Source organism: Lissotriton vulgaris, chromosome 5 (genome assembly GCF_964263255.1).
Source record: "Lissotriton vulgaris chromosome 5, aLisVul1.2, whole genome shotgun sequence".
NCBI classification, from domain to species: Eukaryota; Metazoa; Chordata; class Amphibia; order Caudata; family Salamandridae; genus Lissotriton; species Lissotriton vulgaris.
In genome coordinates, this window is record NC_141693.1 from 101681853 (window position 1) to 101706478 (window position 24626).

A 24626-nucleotide genomic window follows, 5' to 3' on the forward strand; every position below is an offset into this window, starting at 1 on the left:
CATTCAGAATTTTTCTTTTTTCAGAAACATGCCGAGTGTCTTTATTTTAGAAAATGACCTTCGTTGGGATGTAAATCTATTTTGAGTAAAACTCTGTAGGACATTTTGCCAGATACACCATGTTTATTTAATAACATTGAACTCACTGGGTTTGCAAATTTTCTCTGAGATTATTTGTCCCTGAGATTTCTGGTGAGTAGAGGACAGGCAGAAAACTTACCTAATAGGCTGCACATCTTCAATGCAATATGCAAGACCCATTGCTCTGAAGTTAGCCTTTCCTATACAAGAAGATCCACTGATTCAAGCGTTGTCTTGCCTGAGCGGGTTATCACTGTCACTTTGCAGGGCCACAGAAATCAGGGTGGCCAAAGCCCAAATTATAATCTCCCCTCATACCTTTCCCCATCAAATGTAGGTTTCCTATACTGAAGATGGTTCAGAAAAGTCTATTTCTTACCAAACCTGGGTCTTGAAGAAGACTTTAGAACCACTTGATGAACTCGGTTGTGTAACATGTGTTTGGTGTCACTGACAAAGCTGATGATATTGGTGGCTTTCTTCACCCTTTAAAGTTCTCCAAAGTATGACATATTTTTTGCTATTTAGAAGTAAGGCCAATAGGTTGAACCACTCATCATGAAACAACCTGGCCAAATGCAACTTGTAGTGCTTCTCAAGGCAGACATTGTTAATAAAACCTACCTATGGGGTACAAAAACTGAAAGCAATGCAAAGGTGTGGACTTGTATTACGCTGGTCCATCAGATATCATAAGCTTCAGTTTCAACCTATTTTTAATGCGTTTTTCCAACTGCTGTGAAAGGCTATACTGGAATCTGACTGTGTGGCTAAATCCATTGGCCTAGTGCTCCTACACCTGAACTTACTGGGTGTAAGAACACAGAGTCTGCACTTCGGCACCCAGTAAAATCTTCTTGGAATTACTAAAATCTTATAATATTGAAGTGGCCAACTTCCCTAGAGGAGAGTCTTGACCACAAGATACGAAATTTACTCAGTTGATGGGTTCATTAGATGGTATGTCTAAATGGGAGAATGCAGGGGTTTTAAAGCAGGCCATTCCACAATTGACCATTGCTTTGGTCTCTGGGCCATAGCGCGGAAATCAATCGAACAACGGGGGAATTTATTTTGTTGTTTTGTAGACTTCCGCGCAGCTTTCGATCTGGTGGACTGGGAGCTATAGTGGGAGGCCCTAATCAGTTATGGTATCCCAAAAGATTTGTTAAGTCTGATCCAAATGATCCACATAAAGAACTGAGCTAAGATAATTTTAGATGTAGATGGAAGTTTAACCACGAAGATTGAGATTGGAAATGGGTTGCGGCAGGGATGTGTATTGGCCCCCCCTGCTGTTTTCCTTGTTCTTGGCAGATTTGCCACTGACCTTAGGGAATGCCAATGGGACAAGCCCAAAACAAGATGGTAAGCATATCGCATGTTTGCTCTATGTGGACGACCTGGTGATCATGGATCAGACCGAAATCGGCCTGCAAAGGAAACTAAATATATTTCACGATTATTGCAACAAAAAAAAAGCTGGTGGTCAATATGGACAAGACTAAAGTCCTGAGCTTTGGCGGAGGAAAGTTGGGTTTGTGTGGTTTTTGGGGTCTGAGAAAGTAGAAACCGTCACAGAATACAGGTATTTGGGAATGTGGCTTGAAAGAACTTTGAAATGGCATACCCTAGATGCGTTAAAATTAAGAACAGCAGCATCAATTAGAAGACTGAAATTGGTTAACAAAACCTATGGTGCGATGTCAGATAGACCAGTTTTAAAAACTTACTCTGACATGGTACCTCCGCAGTTTCTGTATGGTGCGGAACTTTTATGCTTCAGTGGCAAAAAGGGTTGGGATATTGAGGAAGGTAAAAATCTAAAAAATCTATCCTCACTCCCCTCGTAGGCAATGGTACAGGCCATAAGCCTTAAACTAGGACTGACCGCATGGGGCATCTTAGCCAGTATGGCCCTTCTTCGTTTTTGGCAACGCCTAGGAGTAGGTGAGAACACCAAAATATCACAATGGTGTGAAAACGAAATTCAGAACAGCGAATTAAAATGGGCAAAAGAGACTAGAGCTATCATGACGAAGCTGTGTAGCACGATGAAGGTTACATTGTGTCGAGGGGCGCTAGAGGGCGCACGACCTAATGGCCGCACTTCTGTGAGGCTCTGGCTGCCTGGCCAGAATAATCCTTCGTTTCTCCGTTTAATCTGCAGATCGACGCCTAAGAACCACGCCGGAGTTTGACCCACCTATGCTGCCGAGCCCGTCCAACTCTGGAGCGGATCTGAGGTCTGGCGCCTGAGATACGACGCCGTGAAATATCCCCGGAGGGCACCGGGGCGGAGAGCTGCTGCAGCGGACTGGACGCCGGCCTACGCGAGGCCGCGGCCTTCCACGAGGCGCCGAGGCCTCGAGGGCGCGGAGAACAGCCCACCGTGTGTGCGGACCACCGAAGGCTCACCGGACATAAACGGAGGTGAGTCACACCAATCTGGCTCCGCTGCGGGTTGAGGAGACGCTGGGAGCCGCATCTGTGCTTCGCTGGAGCAGCGGGCTGCAATCGGCGCCCGCCGCCCGGACCTTGCTCTCGCTGCCCTGCCTCACAGCGCACCTTCCCGCTGAAGACCCGTGGCCCATGCGGACCTCTGCTGCACCCGGGCGTGTCGGCTTGGGGACTGTCGGATGAGCGCTAGAGGCCGTTGAGGAGTCTGCATTGCGGATCCTACTGGGGAGTGTTAACTCACCCCTCCCCCCCTCGCGCCCATTTGCCGCCCGGGTGCTCCTGCTGCCGGGGCCTCCTTGACCATACCCCGGAGATCTGCTATCAACGCGGGCTTGCTTGCCTGACCCCGGCCCTTGGGGACGGACTACGGAGGGGTTGATCATCGCGCCGGCCCCCCTGCTTACTCCATTGACAAGACACTGCCACGGTTGCCTCGGGGGCACTATATTTGGATCGACCTGCGCGCGGGCTCTGCTCGTGGGGGCTGGCGGGCCGACCACTCTTTCCAACCACTGGGTGCCAACAGCTTGGGCACCATGGGCAAGAACGATGCCAAGCAGCCCAAACTGTCCTTCGAACCTGCAGCTTCGAAGAAGCCAACACGTGGCGCGACGGGCGCCGGGAGCTCCACGGGGCAGCCAAGCACCGAGCCCCCTCCTGCGGTCATAACACCTGAACTGCGCCTGATCATCGAGGAGATGCGTCAGGGCTTCGCAACAGTTGTGGACAAGGTTGATCGGCTTTCTTCCAGGATGGACGGCGTGGTACAAAAAGTGGAGTTACATGAGGAGCGGCTATCTGAGGCGGAGCGACGCATTTCCACGGCCGAAGACACTGCCGCGACGCACGACACACGCCTTACCCGCATGGACAATATCCTCAGGGTGATAGCGGCGAAGAATGAGGAATTGGAGGCGAGAAGTAGACGCAATAACATCCGCGTCACGGGGGTGCCGGAGTCCACCAACACTGGACGCATGGAGGACTATGTTGAACGCATACTGCAAACGGCTGTAGGCAGGGAGGCCTTCTCGAGTCAATTCATAGTTGAGAGAGCGCACCGCTCTCTGGGCCCGGTCCCCAAGCCAGGAGCACAACCTAGGCCTATCATCGCCCGGTTACTCAACTACCGCGACAGGGACGTTGCCCTCCGAGCTGCCCGCACGCATCGGAATTTATCCTGTGATGGTGTACAGTTTTCACTCTACCCGGACTTCACGCCCATGGTGCAGGACCAGAGGAAAAAGTTCCTGGAAGTGAAAAAGAAATTGAGGGATATGCAGATCGACTACGCCCTTCTGTACCCGGCCCGGCTCCGGGTGACCCATCAGGGCAAACAGCACTTCTTTACGAACCCACAGCACGCTGAGGATTATGTCAAACGGCTTCGCACTGAAAGGAGAGACAGGCGTAACGAGGGTGAGGATGAAGCGGGAGGGAATCCTGCTGAACAGGATGAATGACCCCTAACGGCGCCATCGTGAAGTTTCTGCCACTCGCACCCTGTCGCTCTGCTGGAACAGGGGCTGGGGGCTGCTGGCGGTGACATCGGTGTCCCCGCCCTGGCTGCTCCGAGGCGGCATGCTCCTTCATCATTTGATTTGGGCACCTACCTCACTGTGCCGTGGACCCCCAGCGGACTACTGGCCCAGCTGGAGCACACTGATCCTTAGATTGACTAGCGCCTGGGACGCACGCACTGATGATAAAGCAGGTGACTGTGCGGGTGGCAGCTGGGATTGGGACGGGGTCACTGAAGTTATTGTTGTTTTCTACACTTGGAGGGCTGTGGGTCCGGCACTGATGGCTTTTCGCTGAGGCTTACATCTGCAGAACTACTTTAGGCCAGGCACCACCCCTTCTTCTCTGTCTTCCCCATATGGCATATGCGGGAGGGGAGGGGAGTGTTGGGGTGAGTAGACGTGTACCTCTGATGCCCCCAGGAGGGGATTCCCCACATGGTTTTACTATGGTTCTTGCATACGGGGATTGGGAGGGGGGGGAGGAATTGTAATACTGGCAAGTTTGGGTTGCTTCAGTGGGTTGGGGGAGGGCTCGGGGAGTGGGGTTTCTGTTACTGTGAACGGAGTGAGGAGGACTGTTTACTTGTTGGGGGGGGGGGCTTGTTGGGAGAATGAATGACTGTGCGGATGGTAGTCATGGCATGTGTGTTGAGTCTGGACGTGCGGGTTGTGGCAGTATGACTGATCGGGACACTCGACGATGCTATGCGCGTTGGTTTTTGGTACAGGATGTGGCACCACAGGGTGCTGGGACTCTTTGCACTCATTGGGTACAGGGATGTGATGATGAGCACGGGTGATCATACGTTGAATACTGTGTCTATAGTGTCCTGGAATGTCAGAGGCCTTAATAATCCGCGGAAATGTAGGAATGTGTTGGGATACTTAGATAAACACCAGGTGCAAATAGCTCTACTCCAGGAGACTCACCTTAATCCACGTTGCATCCCTCGCTTTGCAGACAGATGGGCGACCGTGCGGGAGTTCTCCTCCTATTCCACCTATTCCAGGGGTACTGCCATTTTGATTAATAAACGGCTAGCGTTCCAAAAACTGGGTGTTCGGACGGATAGTGAGGGGAGATACGTGATCCTCTGGGGGAGACTGGGCACTGATGTTGTTATGCTTATCAACTGTTACGCACCCAACATTGACACGCCTGGGTTCTTCTTGACACTATGGGGACATGCACTTGAGGTCGAGGCCACACATGTAGTCTGGGGAGGGGACTTTAATCTCTCCTTGTACCCGGGGGCGGACAGGTCAGACGGTAGCGGACAGTACAATGCGAAAGCCAGGGAGGCGTTACGGGGCATACTGGAGGAAGCGGGATTGTTGGACAGCTGGAGGCACTTGCATCCGGGGGCTAGGGAGGGCACCCACTTCACCACACATGCACGCTCGTGGGCCAGGATTGATTACTGCTTCGTCTCACGTGGTCTTGCTGGTGGCGTCACCAAGGTGCGGCACCTACCCCGAACATATTCGGATCACTGCCCTGTGCTGACCGTCCTGGAATTGCCTGGATATGCGAGAATACGCCCTCCGTGGCGGCTATTCCCCTCGGCCCTCCTTGACCCGGTATTCAAACAAGAACTTGGTGAGGAAATCGAGGCCTTCTTCCCTAGGAACAAGGGTTCTGTTGCTAAGGTTGAGACGATCTGGGAGGCTTTTAAGGTCACAGTGCGCGGAGTCACAATCTCTAAAAGCTGTGGCGTGTTACGGGAAATAGTGCGCACGCTGACGGGAATTGAGTCGGAACTTAAAGCGTTAGAGGCGGAGATGGTTGGAAACCCTTGCCCTGAACTGGCGATAGCATTCAGAGCCAAGTTATCCAAATTTGAGGAGGAGGCGGCCAGGGAAGCCAAATTCCGTGGTAAGTACTGGACGGCTCGACGCTATTGCGAAGGAGATAGGCCGGGTAAAGTTTTAGCAGCGCTCACTAGGCACCAGCGATTTTTCACGCATATACTGGAAATCACTGATGGCGAAGGCAGAACTCATCAGGACACTAGGGGGATACAGGACACCTTTCTGCAGCATTATAAACGGCTGTATACCACGCAGCAGACTGAAGAGGCTGACCTCGGTGGGTTCCTCGACGACATTGCACTGTGTTGGCTGAGTGATAGTGATAGGGCTTTCTTGGGGTGCCCTTTCGAGATTGATGAAATCCGAGATGCGATCATGTCACTCAGTAACGGAAAAGCCGCGGGACTGGACGGCCTACCGGCCGAATTTTATAAATGTTACATGGACATAATGGCACCAGTGCTGAAGGAGGTGTATGAGGAGTCGCTGGAGGAGGGGATACTACCGGGCTCTATGAGGGAGGTGGCAATCACTTCACTGCTTAAGCCGGGGAAAGACCCGAAGGATACCGATGCCTATAGGCCCTTATCGCTGCTAAACTGCGACGCAAAGATTCTAGCGAAGGTACTCGCGACTAGGTTATCCCTACTTATGACTACCCTGGTGCTGCCGGATCAGGCTGGATTTGTCCCGGGCAGGGCTACGTCCCATAACCTCCGCACCCTGTTCTCCCTCATACCTACAATCTCGCCGGACCTGCCGGTCGCTGCTGTATTTCTGGACGCCACCAAGGCGTTCGACTCGGTGGAGTGGGGCTATCTCCTGGCCATTTTAGGCAGGATGGGCTTCCCCCGGATCTTCATTGCCTGGGTGACATTGCTTTACACCTCTCCAGTTGCTAGGGTCATCGTCAACGGAGTGCTGTCGTCGCAGATGCCGATCACGAGAGGGACTCGGCAGGGTTGTCCTTTGTCGCCCCTGCTTTTTGCCCTGGCTATCGAACCCCTGGCTTGCAGGATCCGGCAGTTGCATAAGGACAGCGCCTTTAATTGCAACCAGAGACAGATAGGCATATCCCTCTATGCGGATGACGTTACCCTATATGTGCGGCGCCCGCAAGTACACCTCAACCCCCTATTGAGAGAATTCGTGTTATTTGGTGGAATCTCCGGCGTACACATCAACTGGAAGAAGTCGCAGTTCTTCCCCCTCACGCCCTCGGTGGCCCCTTTCCCGCTTGATTACCCGCTGGAGTGGTGTAGTACGGATTTGAAGTATCTGGGAATTGTTGTGTCACTCGCTAAGGAGGACACGGTCCGACTGAACTACGGGGTGGCCATCTCCAAATTAGCCGATAATGTGACTCGCTGGCTGGCCCTCCCACTGTCGATGGCGGGAAGGGCATCCCTGATAAAAATGGTCATCCTCCCACGCTTCCTATACCTCTTTCAAAATATACCCTATTACCCGGGAGCCTACTTCTTCAAAAGACTTCGGTCCGAACTGCTTCGCCTATTTTGGGGCGGGAAACAACCGCGCCTCAGCTGGAAAGTATTGACACAACCGTATGACAGGGGTGGATTCGACGTGCCTGACTTGGAGGTGTATTACCTCAGCGCGCAGGCACAACATGCTTATTATTGGATCAACCCCACCCCCTTTATGCCTCAGGTGGCGGCTGAGGACTGGATAGTTCACCCGCTGCCGCTTAAGGGCATGCTGCTGGGCCAGATCGGGGATGTTGAGACGCCTGCCACTACTGTAACTTGTACCATGGACGCTTGGCGGAGGGTGACTAGATTACTGGAAGCCCCCATGCTCTACTCACCGGCGCTGCCCCTTTCGTATCATCCGAAGTTATCGCTCCTGACGGAAAATGGATTTCATTCCATGTGCAACCGCATCCAACTTCATACCTGGGGGGACTTATTTCATGAGAAGCAGTTCCGCACTAAGGAGCAGCTCTTTGGTGCTACTCCCCCGACGCCAATGGAGGTCTTTTATTACATCAGGCTCCGTCAGGGTATGAAGGAGATAATTCCTGGCTACCCGGGGGAACCGGGTACGGTCCTGCCGCTGCACATCATGCTTGTCTCGGACGGCAGACATTTGGTGTCGAAGCTATATTCGGCCATTCGAGAACAACGGCCCCCTGTTCCGTCCAAGGCACGTACTGCCTGGGTCGCTGACCTACCCGCTGCTCTCACTGATGAACAGTGGAGATATTGCTGCTCGGTTGCCGCAAGAGTCTCCTCTAGTTGTAGACTGAAAATTATCCACTATAAATTTGTACAACGGTATTACTATACCCCAGTTCGGAAACTGCGATTCCAACTGTCGGATGACGACAGATGTGCGCGGTGCCGTGCAGAGGGCGCAGGTTTCCTCCATCTGGCCTGGGAATGTGGAGCAATTCGGGAATACTGGGAGCAGGTTCATGCTGCATTGCAGGTGATGATCGACGGCCCTCTTGACCTGGAGCCGGTGGTGATGCTGCTGGGTTATACCAAAAACATTCCCAAATCGGATCGCAAGTTTGTCGATCTCGCGCTCCTTTTAGCTAAACGGAGGATTGCATGCAGATGGGGGAGAGGGAGGGCACCCAAGTTTAAGGAGTGGCTGGACGACCTCAAGTACTGCCAGGACCAACATGGCGTTTATGCGGACCTGATGCCTGCCCGCTGTAGACCCAGGGACTTTTGGTCCCCCTTGCAGGCTTACTGGCTGTCCCTGGCTGCCGGCAGCGACTCCTCTGGTGAGGACGAGCCGATGCCTGGCCCATGAGCGTGAAAATGCACATTACACTGCACTCACCGCAATGCATACCGCCCGATAGATTGGCCCTTGACCAGCAGAGCTCCACCTCATATATTCCTCCCATGGTTGGCTCCCTGGGGCGCGCAGCGGCTCCCTATCCAATGGGCACACTCATAACATATTGATACACTGGGCGCCGGGGTTGTCTCACTGGGCGACGACAGGGAGACTTCGGACCGATGACATTACGAACTCCTGGTTTTCCTTGTAGGGGGGATGCCTGACTACGAGGGTGGGGGGGGTCCCCCCCTTTGCTAAATTGCACAGCTAAGATGGCGGGGGGAGGGATGCAGGCACAGTGGCCTCTGACTCCGGGACATTGCTGGAATTCATCCATATTGTACCTTGCCCGTTGTAGATGATGGTTGTCCGCTGAATGTACCATGATCGATACTGTACAGGATAATTGCTGCTGTTACTGTCATGACTATGTGCTGCACAATGTTAATAAAAAAAAAAAGGTTACATTGTGTCCCATTACTTACATGATTAATTGTAATAAGAAGGTATTAAGGACATTGGGAAATGAAATATCGCAGGCACAGGATCAAAAGTACCTTGCGAATAAAACCTCAGTACACTTAATGACTGTGGCATGGAAAAATGAACAATGCTTTCCCTATGTTGATAGGTTACCCGATTGTTGGTTGCGAAAGAGGTTCTAAGGGCAAGAATTGGGGTAAACCTGTGTTATGTAAATAATGTGGTAAAAAGCTCAATGATTGATAAGATGGGAAGATGTATTTGTACTTTGGGCACTTCATGTTATTTGTTACATACTTTAATAGATTGCCAGAAGTTTCTTGATATTTGAATCATGTTTTTAAGACCAATTTTTAGCAAATATGAGATTAAGTCTAGGGCCCAGGCTGTAATTTTGGTGACTGAAATGAGCCACTTAGATATTGCTGTTGCTATTGGGAAGTTCATGCAAAGACTGAAGGCACTTCTTCTAAATGGTTTTAAATGACTTTTTAAGCCACCCAGATGTAATTAACTAATGGAGGGTGTATTAATTGTATTGTATTTTAAAATGTGTTTAGTGTATTTAAGATTATGCAATTTTAGATGTATTTTAATATATGTAACGTTTAAGGACCAATGGTCCAAATAAACGAAAATTAAACTTGAACTTAAACTTGAAAATCTTCTTGCCTCTGGGAAGAAGCTACAAGCACAGCCTGAACTCCACCCTACCTTTCCTTCAACAAGAGGGTAGAATAGAACATTCCACCTAGCAGCCCTGAAGCATATGCTGCCCGTCCACAGCTCCTTGACACCATTCACAGTTGACCCCTTCACTACTATTTACAGGGAGAAACAGGAGAAGAAAAGAGCTTGGAATCAGAGATAATCATTTGGAAAAGGACCTAGTATTCTCGGTCTGCACGATTATTTCCCATTCAATGGACTCCAAGTCGTAGTTCTATGATGCAAGAGTGCAATTACAAAGTAGGATCAGTGAGGTCCTAGGAATACTCTTGCATATTTCATTTTGGAAGCAAAATATAGCAAACAAGCAGACATGATTATTCATTTTTAGAATTGGTTTCTTTGTGCCTTACTGAGTACCAAAATATAAACTGAAGAAAAGGCAGCAATTATGAGGTCGACTGTAGTCGAGTCAGCACAGCCCAACATCAGACTTCACCCAGCACTGCCAGACATCAGACTCCACTCAGCACTGCCAGACATCAGACCTCACCCTGTCACCCTAAGCCAAAATACTGTAAAATAGATTACTGGGAAATCAGCCTGCCGTTAGCAAACGTTACAAGCAGAAGTGATGCCAGACTGACTTGTGTGTTACATAATGAACTCTGTATGCATTCACTGTAATGGAAACAAACAAAATAAAAAGTAATAGACTAACTGTCAAAGGTTTAACGCTTTAGAACAGTGATTCCCAAACTGTGGGTCGTGACGTGGTTTTTGGTGGGTCACAATAGTCCACGCAATAACCAAAGATGCCTTTAAATACTTTCTTTATCTTGTCACATTTGCTGCATTTCAAAGACAAAGGTCAAATGTCAGGCTATGTCTTCTGACAAATTGCTGCTTATGATTTTTAACATTTGGGATTGGTGTTTACAAACTTCTCACACATTGCAGTCAGAGAAGAAAACAAGTTACACACCTGTAACTGTAGTTCTCCAGTATTGGTAACTTTCATAGATTCACATGCTTCAATCATTTCCAGTCGTCGATATGGGAGTCCCAGTATATAAAAAAGCAATGCGTAGATAAATACAAAACAAAATTTTGTAGCCCAGACCAGTCATTATGTAAAAGAGACTAAACTGTTCCCTTAACTAATTAGGACATCTCACCCTCTAGAACACTCCTGAGAGAACCTTAGCCCCTCAGATTTTCGAGCACTTGTGCCAAAGATAATGTTTTGTGCCCAAAAATCGAAAGGTGAGCCTCTTAGAGGAGGAGGGTGGGTCACATGTGAATCTATGAAAGTTACCAATACTGGAGAACTACAGTTACAGGTAAGTAACTTGTTTTCTTACTCCAGCATTGGAACTTTCATAGATTCACATGCTTGAATCAGAGTAGCTAGCAGTAAGTAGCATATTTTATTGCGCCCAACACTGATATAAGCCATAATATGACTTGAAACTGCACCATATATATGCTTTGTCTTAAAACTCGCAGTCATTGAATAGCTTAGATATATTCTTTGATAAGAACAACAATGTCTATTCATCTTAAAATATGTCAAGAAAACAGCCAGTTACAATAAAATGTGAACATGGAATGCATAAAGGAAGGAGGGATGGTAAAGAGGGCTCACCGTCACTGGAAAAGGTTTCTCAGCACCGCTTGTCCCACTGCTGCATTCTTATCTGCGGCTGCATCCAGCCAATAATGTCTAGTGAAGGTGTGGGTACTCTTCCAGGTGGCCGCCCTGCAGATATCCTGGACAGGTACCCTAGCAAACAAAGCAGTGGAAGTAGACACTGCTCTCGTAGAATGAGCACAAACCTGTGCATTCATTCCCAGCCACCTGATGAAAATATTGAATTGCACTGGAAATCCATTGGGAAATTCCCCTTTAGGATAGAGGAAAACCCTTCACGGGTGCACTAAAAGACACAAAGAGCTGCGATGACTTGGGGAAAGGTTTCCTTCTTTGCAAATAGAATTTGAGACAGCGCTGGACATCTAGCGGGTGAAGAGCTTTTTCCGCCGCAGTCGTTGGTTGAGAAAAAAACCTTTTAGGAATCAGTGGCTCATTCAAATGAAAGTCTGATGGCACCTTGGGTATAAATTTCGAATTCGTTCTGAGGACTATCCGGTCTTCTTTAAACTGCAAGAAAGGTTCCTGTATGGTGAGAGCTTGTATCTCCCCAACTCTTCTGGCTGAAGTGAGTGCTAGCAGCAGAGCTACCTTTTAGATCTGCTCTGTGAATGGGTTCAAAGGGCTGCTTCATTAGTTGAGATAATACAATATTTAGTTGCCAGAGAGGTGGTGGAGGCCTCACTGGAGGAAAGGTACGGAATAATACCTTCATGAATTATTTGATGATTCTCTCAGACCACAGTTCTTCTGTAACGTGATATAGCAGCCAGATGCACTCTTATCAATGTATGAGCTAAACCAGATTTTGCTAAGAGCAGAATATATGGGATGATCTCATGAGCTGTCAATCTTAAAGGATGAATATTAAACTCCTGGCACCATATACAGAACATTTTCCTTTCCATCCTGTATGTTTTGTTTGTATTTTCAGCCCTGGCATTTGACAAGATATCTTTGCAATCAGATGAAATATTTAAATGTTGAAATTCACAGTGTCCAGGAGCCAAGCTGCTAAACGTAGTTATTTCAGTACTGGATGAAGTACTTGTCCCTGGGACATCGTCAAGAGTGTCGGTATTGGTTGAAGGTGAATTGGATAAGCCTCCGACAGCAGAAGAAGCTCCGTGAACCAGTGTTGTCTGGGCCACCATGGGGCTATCAGGATCATCCTGCACGGTTCTCTCTTGATCTTCGTCAGAATGTGTGGCAGGAGGGGAATCGGAGGAAAGGTGTAGCCTGACCATGCCATCAAAATTGCTTCCCCCAAGACCCTTGTTGGTGAAGCCAGCTTGCGAAGAGCCAGCATTTTTAGTTGCAGGCTGTTGGTTTTCCCCACCTTCGGAAGACCTCTTCTAGAATTTTCTGATTGATCTCTCACTTGTGGCAGGTTGATTTGAGCCTGCTCAGAGTGTCCGCCTTGACATTCTGATCTCCAGGAAGATGTTCCGCTTTGAGGGATATTCCATTTTGAACTGCCCACTCCCATATTTTCTGGGCTTCCTGAGACAGGGAGAGCTATCTCGTACCGCCCTGTTTGTTGAGATAATGCACCGCTGTTGTGTTGTCTGTCCTAATTAGTACCGCCGATCCTTCTATGCTCTGCAGGAAAGCCAGCAATGCTAATCCCACTGCCCTGAGTTCTAGTACATTGATGTTGCTGTAACTTCCAACGACCAATGACCTGGAGGTCTTGAAGAAACGCTCCCCAACCTTCCAGGGATGCATCGGTGGTAATTCCCAGCGGAGCTGGTTCGGTAAGGAAGGAAAGGCCGACAGATATTTCGTGGTTGGGTCCACCACGCTACTGCTTGAATCATGGCCGGTGTGATCTTTACAATGTCGTCAAAGGACGCCATTGTCGATCCAGTTGTTCCTGCAATGGACGCATTCTCAATTGGATTAAATGAACAAGAGGGATGCAAGAGGACATCGTTCCTAGTAGTGACTTGTAACAGCGTACTGCAAGACATTTTCTTTTTGCAAATGCCTGGTATAGAGAGATTAGCCTCTGTTGTCTCTCGATGGAATGGAACGCCTTGTTTACTGTGGAGTCAGGCCCAGCTCAACAAACAATTCTACACATGCCACTGTTGATGACTGGGCCGATGCACGTGAAGGCGTTTTGATTAACCAGTCGTCCAGGTAAGGAAACACCTGGTGTCTTTGTTTCCTTAGAACAGCCGCCACTGTAAAATTCTTGGGGCTGATTTGAGGCCGAATGGCAGTACTTTGAACTGGTAATGGTTTTCGACCACAGCAAACCTAAGATACTGCCTGTGGGAAGGATGAATGGGAATGTGGAAATGCGCATCCTATCCTGCAAGTCTAAGGTGGTCATATTATCCCCTGGGTTTAAGAGTAGCAGAACGTCTTGAAGGGAAACCAACCGGAAGGACTGCTTTTTGAGATAAGTATTTAGGGTTCTCAGATCCAGAATAGGATGGCATTGACGAAAAAAATTCAGACTAGGAAAAAACTGGAATAAAATCCCCTTTCTCTCTTGGAGATTGGCGCCGGATCTATTGCTCCCTTTCGGAGCATTGTCTGAATCTCCAAGCGCATCGGAGTACAAGGGGGGATTTGAAGAAACTCTAAAGTATGGTTAAATTGTATTAGACTGAGGACCCATCGGTCCGTAATTATTTTTTGCCAATGATGAAGATGATAGGAAATTCTTCCACCCAGGGGAATTTTTGGAGGGGGAGGGATAAATGTAGCCGGAGCCTGTAGGTTGTCATTGTCTTCGCGAGTTGACTTTTCCTTGACGACCTCCTCTTCCTCTAGGGGCGAATTTTGAATAGCCCCCCCGCCGGTCGTTGACCGTACTGTTGTCGGTATGGCTAGGAAGACGTACAGTAGGAAGGGTATCTGTTCTGTTGGTATTCCCCTCTATATGATGTTTTGCCTCTTCCTCTAGCTCCTCGAAAGGGCACCTTCCGGTACTGCAGTGTCCCCAGTGCCTTTGCGGTATCTGTATCCTTTTTGATACTATGTAGCGCATCACCAACATGTTTCCCAAATAAGGCTTCCCCATCAAAGGGAAGATCCAAGATCTTATTCTGGACCTCCTTCTAAAAGCTGTTGCTCTCAGCCAACCTTGTCTGTGTAACACGTCAGCTGAAGCCCTTTCTACCCCCTGAAGGATCTTTCTGACCTCCGGTCTACTATCCTCAGGAATCGGGTCTATGTAAGGCGACAGGTCACACCACTTCTGCTGATCATATTGGCCCAGAATGGCAAGGGCATTCGCAGCTTTGACAAGAAGAGCTGACATGGAAGAAAACCTTTTTCCTGCATTATCAAAGCACCTACCCTCTCTGTCAGGAAGCGTTGTAATAGGAGCTGAAGGATTTTTGGACTTCTCTTGAGCAACTTGAGAAATGACAGAGTCCGGTTTGGGATGGCCAACTAAACAAGCTGGAGCGTCCCCTGGAGCTTTATACCTCTTCTTCAATCTGGCGAGCACCGGTGTGTGATCGTCGCCGGTGTGCTCATGACCTTAAGGTCTTCCTCCCAAGCATGGTTAATGATCGGTATAGCCCTAACTGATTTCCGGAATGGCTCCTTGAAATCATAAGAAACACTCCGTCTGGGTAGTTGACATTGGGAGTTCAAATCTTTTCACTGCTCTTTCCATAAAATTATGGAACCCGCCGATGTCCTCCGGTGGTGAATCAATCGGCACTGGAGAGGGAGAAGAAGGCTAAGGAATAAGGTAGTCATTCTTTTCCTTGTTGGGGTCCGTTATCTCTCCCTCCTCTTGGTCAGCATCCGTGGTGACTGGATCCGGTTGAGGCATTGGTTAAGGTGATCTTGGCAAAGGCTCTGGCAGTAACTCCCTATTTCTAACTGGAGTAGTCGGAATGGAGTGTGGGCGCGGAGCAACTAATGGGACCTCTTGACATTTTGGGGTTGGTGGGAACCTCTTACTGTAGTCTGCCAACATAAACTGCAGGTCCATCAATAAGGAAGCCGGCATACCAACCATCTCTTCATGGTAACCCTGAAGATATTGTTGTTGGGGAGGGTATTGATCCCCGTATTCCTCCTCAAAGTCATTGTCCTGACATTTCACATGTAATTGTGAAGGGCTACTGGCATATCCTCCTCCTCTAAATCCTGCTCCTCCAGCAGGTGTGATGGTACAAGAGGCGCAATTTTGCTCAGTGAGTCGATTTCTGGTGTAATGCTACTCTTCCGGACCACTTTCAACTTCTCCGGTGTTTTTTCCCTCGTCGACGAGATCACCGATGTCACCGTTGCTGACATCAACAGTAGTGCCTTAACCGCCGACGTAGTTACCGTCGTCGTCAACGAGCCCGTCGATGGAGCAGTTGTCATTGTAGTCGACGATACCGGCGTCGACAGTGACATCGTCGATAGAGTCATCAGTACCAGGTCAGGAAGGCTTCTTTGGGACTAACTTTACCTCAATTTTTGTCATCGACGACGAAGTCTTCTTTGTCGACGAAGTCTTCTTCGTTGACGATCCCGTCGACGATACAGATTTCGTTGATTTTACCTCAGGAGGCATTGAGGAAGGCTTCTTGAAGGATTGTTTGACCTGAGGGGGTGATTTAGACGGCTCAGAACCAGTCTTTTTTGCAGGCTAATCCCCTGAAGCATGTCCTTTACTCTCCTTTTCTGTACCTTGAGGAGATTTTGAGGGACTGCGCCCAGAAGACCTATGAGTGGTCTTTTTGAGGGCCTTCTTAGGGCGCTCCTCTGAGGAATGAGTATGAGGTGATTTCTTTCTCTTCTGAGACCTCCTAGATGAAGAAGAGGATGCCTCATTGTTATCACTGGAGATAACCTTCTTTCTGGCCTTAAGCTTTTGCAGCCATAGCAAAAGGCGTCCTTCACGGTCCCTTAGGGTTTTACTTGAAAAGGTACGACATACCTTACAGTAGTTAGCTTGATGGTCCGGATAAAGACAGTAAATTCAGTCAGCATGAGAGTCATCAGTAGAGAGCCTCTTCTTGGAACAAGTGGCACAGGCTCTAAACAAACACTCCAAATCTAAAGTAGCAAGAGAAAGTTTGAGCAGAGCTCAAAGGAGACTCCCTAGCACAACGTGCAGTAGAAAGTCTAAGGGGCTATGGCTCTCTCAGGAGTGTTCTAGAGGGTGAGAGGTCCTGATTGGTTCAGGGAAAAGTTTAGTCTCTTTTACATAATGACTGTTATGGGCTACAAAATGGAAATGGGCCTAGGCCTTTTTTTCTGTTTTGTATTTATCTAAGCATTGCTTTTTTTTATACCGAAGACTCCCATCTCGACGACGGGGAATGATTCAAGCACAAGTAGGATGTCATTTTTTGTAACATACAACAAAATGTAAATACCAGCAAATGAACTGCATACATTCAGAAGTTAGGAAAGCAAAAATGAAGCATTTTTAATGTAATTCTGAAGTGTGATGGAAACAGATTTTAATAGAATCACAACATGGTGAGGCACAAATGATATAAGATCACAGCTTGGCATCTGACACTCTATGTCCATACAATACCATTTATGTGCAATATATTATTGTCAGCAAAACTGCACGACCGTGCAAATTAAGTGGCCATTTGAATGGAAAATGTGCTCACTGTAAATGACAGTGTTGTACCACACAATGGTTTAGTCGCATTAAAAAAATACTTGTCTCATGTCCATTAAAACCAGGTGGGTCATGAAAGCTTGTCATTCTAAAATATTTGGGTCGTGGTTTTTAAAAGCTTGGTCTGCATGGCTTTCGAGGACGGAGAAAAGAGAGTTCCTAGCAGGTGTGCCTAGAGCTATGTCATAAAGACAGTCAACAAAACTGTCTCATGTTGCCCTCACACACCCCCAAGTGGATGTCATGCTTCATCATAGGGAGGTGCCCATCGTCGGGCAGGCGCTGGAATGCCCTACGGGTCCCCCGAAGGTTTGCTTTGGCGGACATCTTTTTGAGAGATGCCGTATGATGCGTGCAAGTGATGTGATTGGTGTGATGGAGTGGTGGAATGTGGTTGCGGGTTAAAACTGATAGGGGAGGTCACAGACTATCATTTAATAAGGACAGACAGGGGGAGTAAAGATTCCAGCGCCATGCGTCTATAGAGGCACGTCACTGCTTTAAAAGTGCCTGCTGCCAACACTACATATTGGAAGCCCATGGAAGTTGTTGGTTCTGTAAATCCCCTACCCCGGTGCTTCCTGATAGCCGCAGTGAGGGCCGTGTACTGTAGGAAATCTCCCCCGGGATAGTCAAAGCAGGTTTGCAGATCATTAAACGGGATCATGGCACCCTCCTCATATAGGTCCCCTATGGTAGTCAGCCCTTGTTCTGTTCAAGTCTCCAATCTCTGCCAAATGCCACTGTGTGGCAGGGCCCTGCACATTATCAATGGTATTTCCGGTGCATAAGGGTATTTAATAGAGGCTCTTCGCAAATATATGTTCCAGCATTTTCGTGCCGTGGTAAGTTCCAGGGTGAGGGTCGCAGTGTTGACCGGGAGCCGCAGAATAACGCAGGACAGCAACAATAGGGGCCCCAAATCTTCCCTGTGCTCGTCATCTCCCCTAGTGGCCCTCGACACCCACTGCGTAAGCCATTGAAATTGTGCTGCCAAGTAATAGGGCTCATAGTCTGGGACAGCCAGGCCGCCTTCTGCGCATGAATGTACTGAGCGCCACCCTGCGTCTGCCCTTGCCCCAAAGGAAGGCTGTCTCCATTGAGCGAAGCTGCGTGAAATACTTTGCCGGGATTCAGGTCGGTAAGGTCCGAAAGTATTATAAGAGCCTCAGGAAAGTTATCATTTTAAGAAGGGCCCCACGTCCCGCTACTGACAGCAGCAAAGAACACCAGAATTCAAAGTTGGCTTTTGCCCCTCTGATAGCCTTCCCAATATTACCCTCTTGTTTGTGGTAAATATGTGCGCCCAGATAGGCAAGACATATGTCTTCCCAATTCACACCCTCTGTGTGCAGCAGACCTACCCTATCTCCACATGCTGGGAACAGGCAAGATTTCGACCAGTTCACCTTCAATCCTGCTACCCTGCTGAGAGCGTGGAGTAGGTTTTTTTGCCCCAAGGAGTTCTGTTCCCGAGTCAGCAAGGAAAAGCAAACGGTTGTCAGCATATAAGGCAATATGATGAACCTGTCCATTTACGTCGAGCCCTCGATCTGCCCACCCTGATCTGGCATGTGCTGCTAAGGGCTCCATCGCCAGCGCAAATAACAGTGGGGAGAGGGGACAACCCTGTTGCGTGCCCCTCCCCACCCTACAAGCGTCAGAGATTAGCCCCCCCCCCCCCAGTTTTAATTCTGGCAGTGGAGTCAGAGCAAAAAAGAGCCGTCCAGTTCACGAAGCCAAACCCGGGCCCCATTTTCCACATCACATGGAATAGGAAAGCCCACTCCAGACTGGCAAAGGCTTTTTCTATGTCCACTGCAAATATCGTGGCAGCATCCACGTGATAAGTGTCCGCTTCCAGGATGCGCATGAGCCTTCTGATATTGAGTGCTGTGTTTCTAGTGAGGATGAACCCGGACTGGTCGCTATGTATAAGGGTGGTCATGTGAGGGAGAAAACGGAAGGCAAAAATTCTACTTAGTATTTTATCATCAAGACTAGCAGCCCGTCCCACCGTTGTCCGGGTATGAAATAGAATGTGCGTAATAGGCAAGGGAAATTTATTTTAAAATCTTGCGGTAGAGAACATTTTTTGCATTAAGTGTCACAATAGTTAGGCATGTGTGTGCAGATACTGTGTGTATCTCGGAGTAAGAAGTATTAGCAGAAGTCTGTAGTGTGTATGTACTCCACTTCCGTAGGTAAGCGTGTGTGAAAGTGCATTCAGTTGTAAATTTCGTGTCCCCGCAGGCACGCTGAATCGCGTCATCCCCCGCTTGAGGCCCGGCTCCAATTTTGTTTGATGTTGTGCTTGTGGTGTAAAGTCGTTGATGCAGAGAGTTGAGTGGGTGACAGCGCGCGCTAGAGACGCTGCGCGTGTGGGAAAGTGCAGTTAGTTCAAAGGTTAGTGTCCCAGCAGGCATGCTTAGTTGCGTCATCCGCTGCCTGAGCCCGGCTCCAGCCCTGGTTGATGTTGTGCGGCTGGTGTCAATTCGTTTATGCAGAGAGTTGAGTGTGTGACAGCGCGCAGGAGACGCTGCAGTTAGTGTCCCCGCAGGCACGGTCATTTATGCAGAGAGTTGACTGGCTGACAGCGTGCAGGATACTGTGCAGTTATTGTCCCCGCAGGCACGATCCGTCACGTCTGCCCCCGCCTAAGCCCCGGCAATTGCCGCGCCCATTGGCCACGCCCCTTGCTCCCGCGCAATTGCCGCACCCATTGGCCTTGGCCACGCCCCGGCCCAACACAGACGTTTGTTTTCCACACGCCCTCAAGGCACGCTTTTTTGGGGGGGGATGTGCCGCGCGATTGTTGCCGGTTGTCGCGCCCATTGGCCACACCCCTTGCTGCCGCGCAATTGCAATTGCTGCGCCCATTGGCCTTGTTCACGCCCCCAGCACACGCCCCCAGCACAACCCACACGTTTAAGGAACGCTTTTTTTTGTCGTCATGCCGCACCCCGCCCACGCCCACGCCCACAAGGGACTACTTTGCTGGTAAGGTTCTTTTACCTTTCAAATGTATATAGTGGGCATCTGTATAGCCTATGTCCTTCTGCTGCAACTGCCCTTTCCAATGCTGTATTGGATGTTGTGATTAGTGCTGTGGTTCCTGAGATTACCCGCCTCAAAGGTTTGGGCTCTCTCTTTATAATATTAGTATAGATATAGATATAGATTGAGCATGGATAGGGGCGGTACACCGTTTTATCCCACACCTACTTGCCCGGCTTTAGCAAAGGGATGATGATCGCTTCTCTAGTGGAGACAGGGAGTTTGCCAAGTCTCTTGACATCATTATATAATTGTACGAGTTTGGGAGCTAAGAGGTCAATGTATGTGAGGTAAAATTCTATCGGGAGAACATCAGTGCCTGGGGTTTTAATGCGGGTCATACTCTTGATAGCTCCACGAACCTTCCTTACTTTGATCTCTCGTCCTAGCGAAATTGCTGTATCCTCATCCAGTGCAGGTAGAACAACCCCTTGCATGAACTCCTGAAGTTCCTTATCCGTTGGGGAAAGCTGACTTCGATGGAGCTCAGTATAATATTCCAAAAAAAAGTCATTGATCCCCTGTTGGTCAAATCTGGCTACCCCATTCTGGTCTCTAATCTCCAGTATGACTGACCCACGTCTGACCGGGTTGGCCAACCAGGCTAGAAGGGCCCCCGATTTGTCCCTCTCCGAGTGTGCCCAAGTTATGTAGTTTTAGTAATCAAAGCATCGCAGGTGCTCTACCTGTGTGGCTACTGCCTCCCTAGCCTCTAGTAAATCCTGCTGTTTATCTGGGTTTTCGGGTCTGTCCTTTTCCAGGGCGCGCAGGCGCTCGTCATCTCTCTTTATATCTTGGAGGAGAACCTTCCGAACTCCAACCATCTCAGATATGCAGCTCCCCCTAAGGACTGCTTTACAGGCGCCCCACTCCACGTGGGAGGATGTGGCTGTACCCCTGTTGTCTTGAAAGTAGTTAGTGATAGCTGTGCCTATTGTAATGCGGAAAGCTTGGTCGTCTAAGGCCTCCGGGCGCAAGCGCCAGGTGGGGATTTATGGGCGCGCACATGACCATTGTAAATGCACCAGAACAGGGTTGTGGTCAGAGAGTGTCCTGGTGAGGTATTCGCTGCAGCCAACCCAGTCATTGACATCAGGTGAGCACAGAATGGCATCCAGTCTGACATGTAATTCGTGGAGGGCCGAGAGGAAGTAGTAATCTCGGGTCATGGAGTGTTGTGCCCTTCAGGTGTCAATTAAGCCCCCTTTCTGTTGCCAAATTACGGCGTGAGTCTGCCAGTTTGTGTGCAGGTGCATTATGGAGTGGAGGGTGAGATCGGTCAAGGGTAACGCCAGAGGTGCAATTAAAGTCGCTCCCCAAAAGCATCAACCCAGTGAGGACGGTCGCCAACTTTCCTGATAGTAGAGAGAAGAAGGCCGGTTGGTCTGAGTTGGGTGCATAAATACTACCTAGTGTGAGGTCCCTACCGTCTAGGCTCCCCGACACCACCACATATCTGCCCTCTGGGTCAATCAGTTGTGTTGTGCATTGGAATGGAACACCTGCCCTTACCCATATCAATACTCCCGTCGCAAAGGTGGAGTATGTGGTGTAATAAGCCTAACCCCTCCAGCTGCATTGCAACGCCTTCCCTTCCTTTGCTAGCATATGAGCTTCTTGGAGGAATGCGATCTGAATGCCTCTAAGGGTCAAATAAGAGTGTATCTTATGGTGCCTGACCATAGAGTGCATACCCCGCACATTCCACGAGAGACTATTCTAGCCTAATGGGGATCCCATTGTTGTAGCTTATGGTCACGACCCTTAAACTTTACCCCGTGACACGCCTGGATCCCCTTAAAAAAACAACTATAGAAACGACCCCAACTGCCCTTCCCCAGAAGATGTATCCAAGAAAGAATTCCCGTCCAAACCGTAGTAGAACTAACAATCGTCCAGTGACAGTGGAAGGGGTGGTCACCCGACAAGAACTGTGTTAAGTACGCCACAGTGCCCCCCCCCCCAGTAAATGATCGAGACATCAAGGCCCAGTCCAACTGGATGTTACTCATCAGTCAATGTACGGAAGGCATAAGTTCGCTGACACTGCGCTTTGCGATGTTCAAGACTAAGTTCTCTGGGCAAAGGAGTCTTGGTTCCAACCCTATGGTTGCGAGGATCTGCTGCGGGGTCCTAGGAGCTGAAGCAAGCTGATCTACCGATCTGCGAGTTACAAGCCAGTCCCAAGCTTCTTGTGGCGTGTTGAAGAAGCGAGCCCCCGTCGGGTCCGCCACACGAAGCAGAGCATGAAATAACATTGCATAGGGCAGGTTCGATTTGCATAGTTTGGCCTTTATTGCAGCGAAGGACGTCCTGCTTCGTTGTACTTCCCTTGTAAAATCCAGGAAAATCATGACATTGTTCTTGTCGATGCGCAGTTCCTGTTTTTGGCAGGGCTTTTGCAAAATGTTGTCTCTGTCCCGAAAGTGTAGAAGTCTGGCCACAATAGGCTGGGGAGGAACCCCTGGTTTTAGGGGTTTAGCTGGAACTCTGTGAGCTTGTTCCTGGGCGTAGAAGGGGGATAGTCCTGTTGGAGCCACTTCAGAACGGAGCCAGTCCTCCAAGTTTTTCTGGAATCCCGATGATTCGGATGTTGTTACGACGCGACCTTCCTTCACTGAGTGAGGGATCGGCGCATTTCGTGGACAGATTCTGGCAGGCCGCTCTTCTCTTTCACACTGCTGGCACTCTGTCCTTCAGCTTACGATGATCGTCCTTTAGCAAGCTGAGGTCTGTTCCAATAGCATCGATTTTCCCTTTCAGCGCCTCTCTAGAGGCAGTTATGGCCTGCATGATGTCAGCCAATGTAGGTTTCTGGGTGGTTGGGTCTCCATTTCTTTCGGGCAATTCAACCTCCTCTTCGGAGTGGGTTCCAGTGGCATCCAGGCTAAGGACAGCAAACCCCTGTTTCTTTTGCGTTCTCCCCATCTCAAAGATGCTACGTACTGGTGTTGAGTTGGATCGAGCTCTGTGTCCGCTGTGAGTAATGCGTCGGAGCACCACCAATTCCGCCGGGTCGCCTCTTCTAACTCGCATGCAAGACACCGCCGTTGCTTCCGGTGGCTAGTGGTCCCAATGTAGGAACCACCGCCCAGTGGCACATGGGTCCTGGTAGTGGCCCCCCGGCGTTTGTCGGTGTCAGCTCGTCCCAATCAATCTCTGCGGCCTCCCCTCGTTGACATATGTGAAGGGCAGGCAATCCGTTGCACTCTCCACAATCACTGCGCAGGCACACCCCACTCACCGGCGATGACCCTGCAGTGCTCCGCCGCCAGATGCAGGCTCATTCCGGATCCCCGCGGTGGGGGTTCTGATTTTCCCCCTTGTGCTTGGGAATCGGGATGCCTGTTGGGTGGAATGGGGTCCTCTTCTGGGGCCTGCTTTGTTGGCAGTTAGTCGCAGTAGTTATTTAATGCCGTTCACCGCATGGGCGCCCATCTTCGATCTACTCCTGCAGGCGCGAAATCTTCATTTACGATGCTGAGTCGATGACCGAGGCAGTTGAAGGCTACCTATCACTGTTCGCCCCCATCATGGGCCTGGATCGGTATGCCCAAGCTCCCTCCTGTGCGGGTGCTAGTCCGGCCTCACACCCCGGGTTCTCCCAGCTACAGTTACCAGGGTCAGGCGGGTCTGCAATGATAACTCTGGTGCCTCTTACGAGGCGCTGCACTCCCAAAGCTCCTGTCTCTGCTTGTCGTGCTCCGGAGCCCCCTGGGGAAGCAGGGGCGTCTCTCTGCCGTGGCAGCCTCATCAAGTTATCTACGGCATGGCCGCCATTTTGCAATCGGTGCTGCTGGACCTTGATCGCCTCCTTGCAGCTTTACGGGTTAGTTCTCCCTGCAGTGTTCCAACGTCAGCGATGAGGGCAATGAAAAGCTCCCTGTCTCTGGTCGCTCCCTCTGATATCCTGGTCTAGCCGCTCTGAGTAGCCCCCGCGCGTGAACTCCTCTCTAGCCGGTCCCCGCAGGGTCTCCCAACCACAGACACCAAGCGCAGGCGGACTGTTGCAGGCAGCTCTAGCACTGCACAAACGGCGTTGCAATCTCCAGGCACTCACCACTAGCCGCTGAGTTCAGGAGCTCCGCAGGGAAGGAGGGGCGTCTCACAACTACATCAGGCTTTTCAGCCCATCGGAGGTACGGGCGCCATTTTGCGGTCACTCCCGATAGCTCGTATTCGCCGCTCTGTAGCCGCGCAGGGATACTCAGGACTGCGGCGCTCTCACACCGCCGACAAGTCCTCAAAGCTCACGGCTCGGTGGGATGGGTCTCGCAAGTGAGCTTTACTGCTCCGTCGGCGAGTCATGATCGCTGTGCACTGCCATTCACAGCATGGGCACCATCTTGCCGCCGCTTCACATTTGCCAGCAAACACCGGTTTCTTCTTCTCGTTCAGCAGTCATGTGGACAATCGGGACTCCCTGCCATGCCTTAAGAGTACCGGGAGTCCCCCAGTCTAGAAA

General features: G+C 49.8%; 1 protein-coding gene across 1 annotated transcript in view; it reads right to left on the reverse strand.

Annotated features, from left to right (window-relative positions):
• CNTRL (centriolin) overlaps nt 1-24626 on the reverse strand; it is an 857679-nt gene that overhangs the window by 532170 nt on the left and 300883 nt on the right. The gene's annotated exons all lie outside the window — the stretch shown is intronic.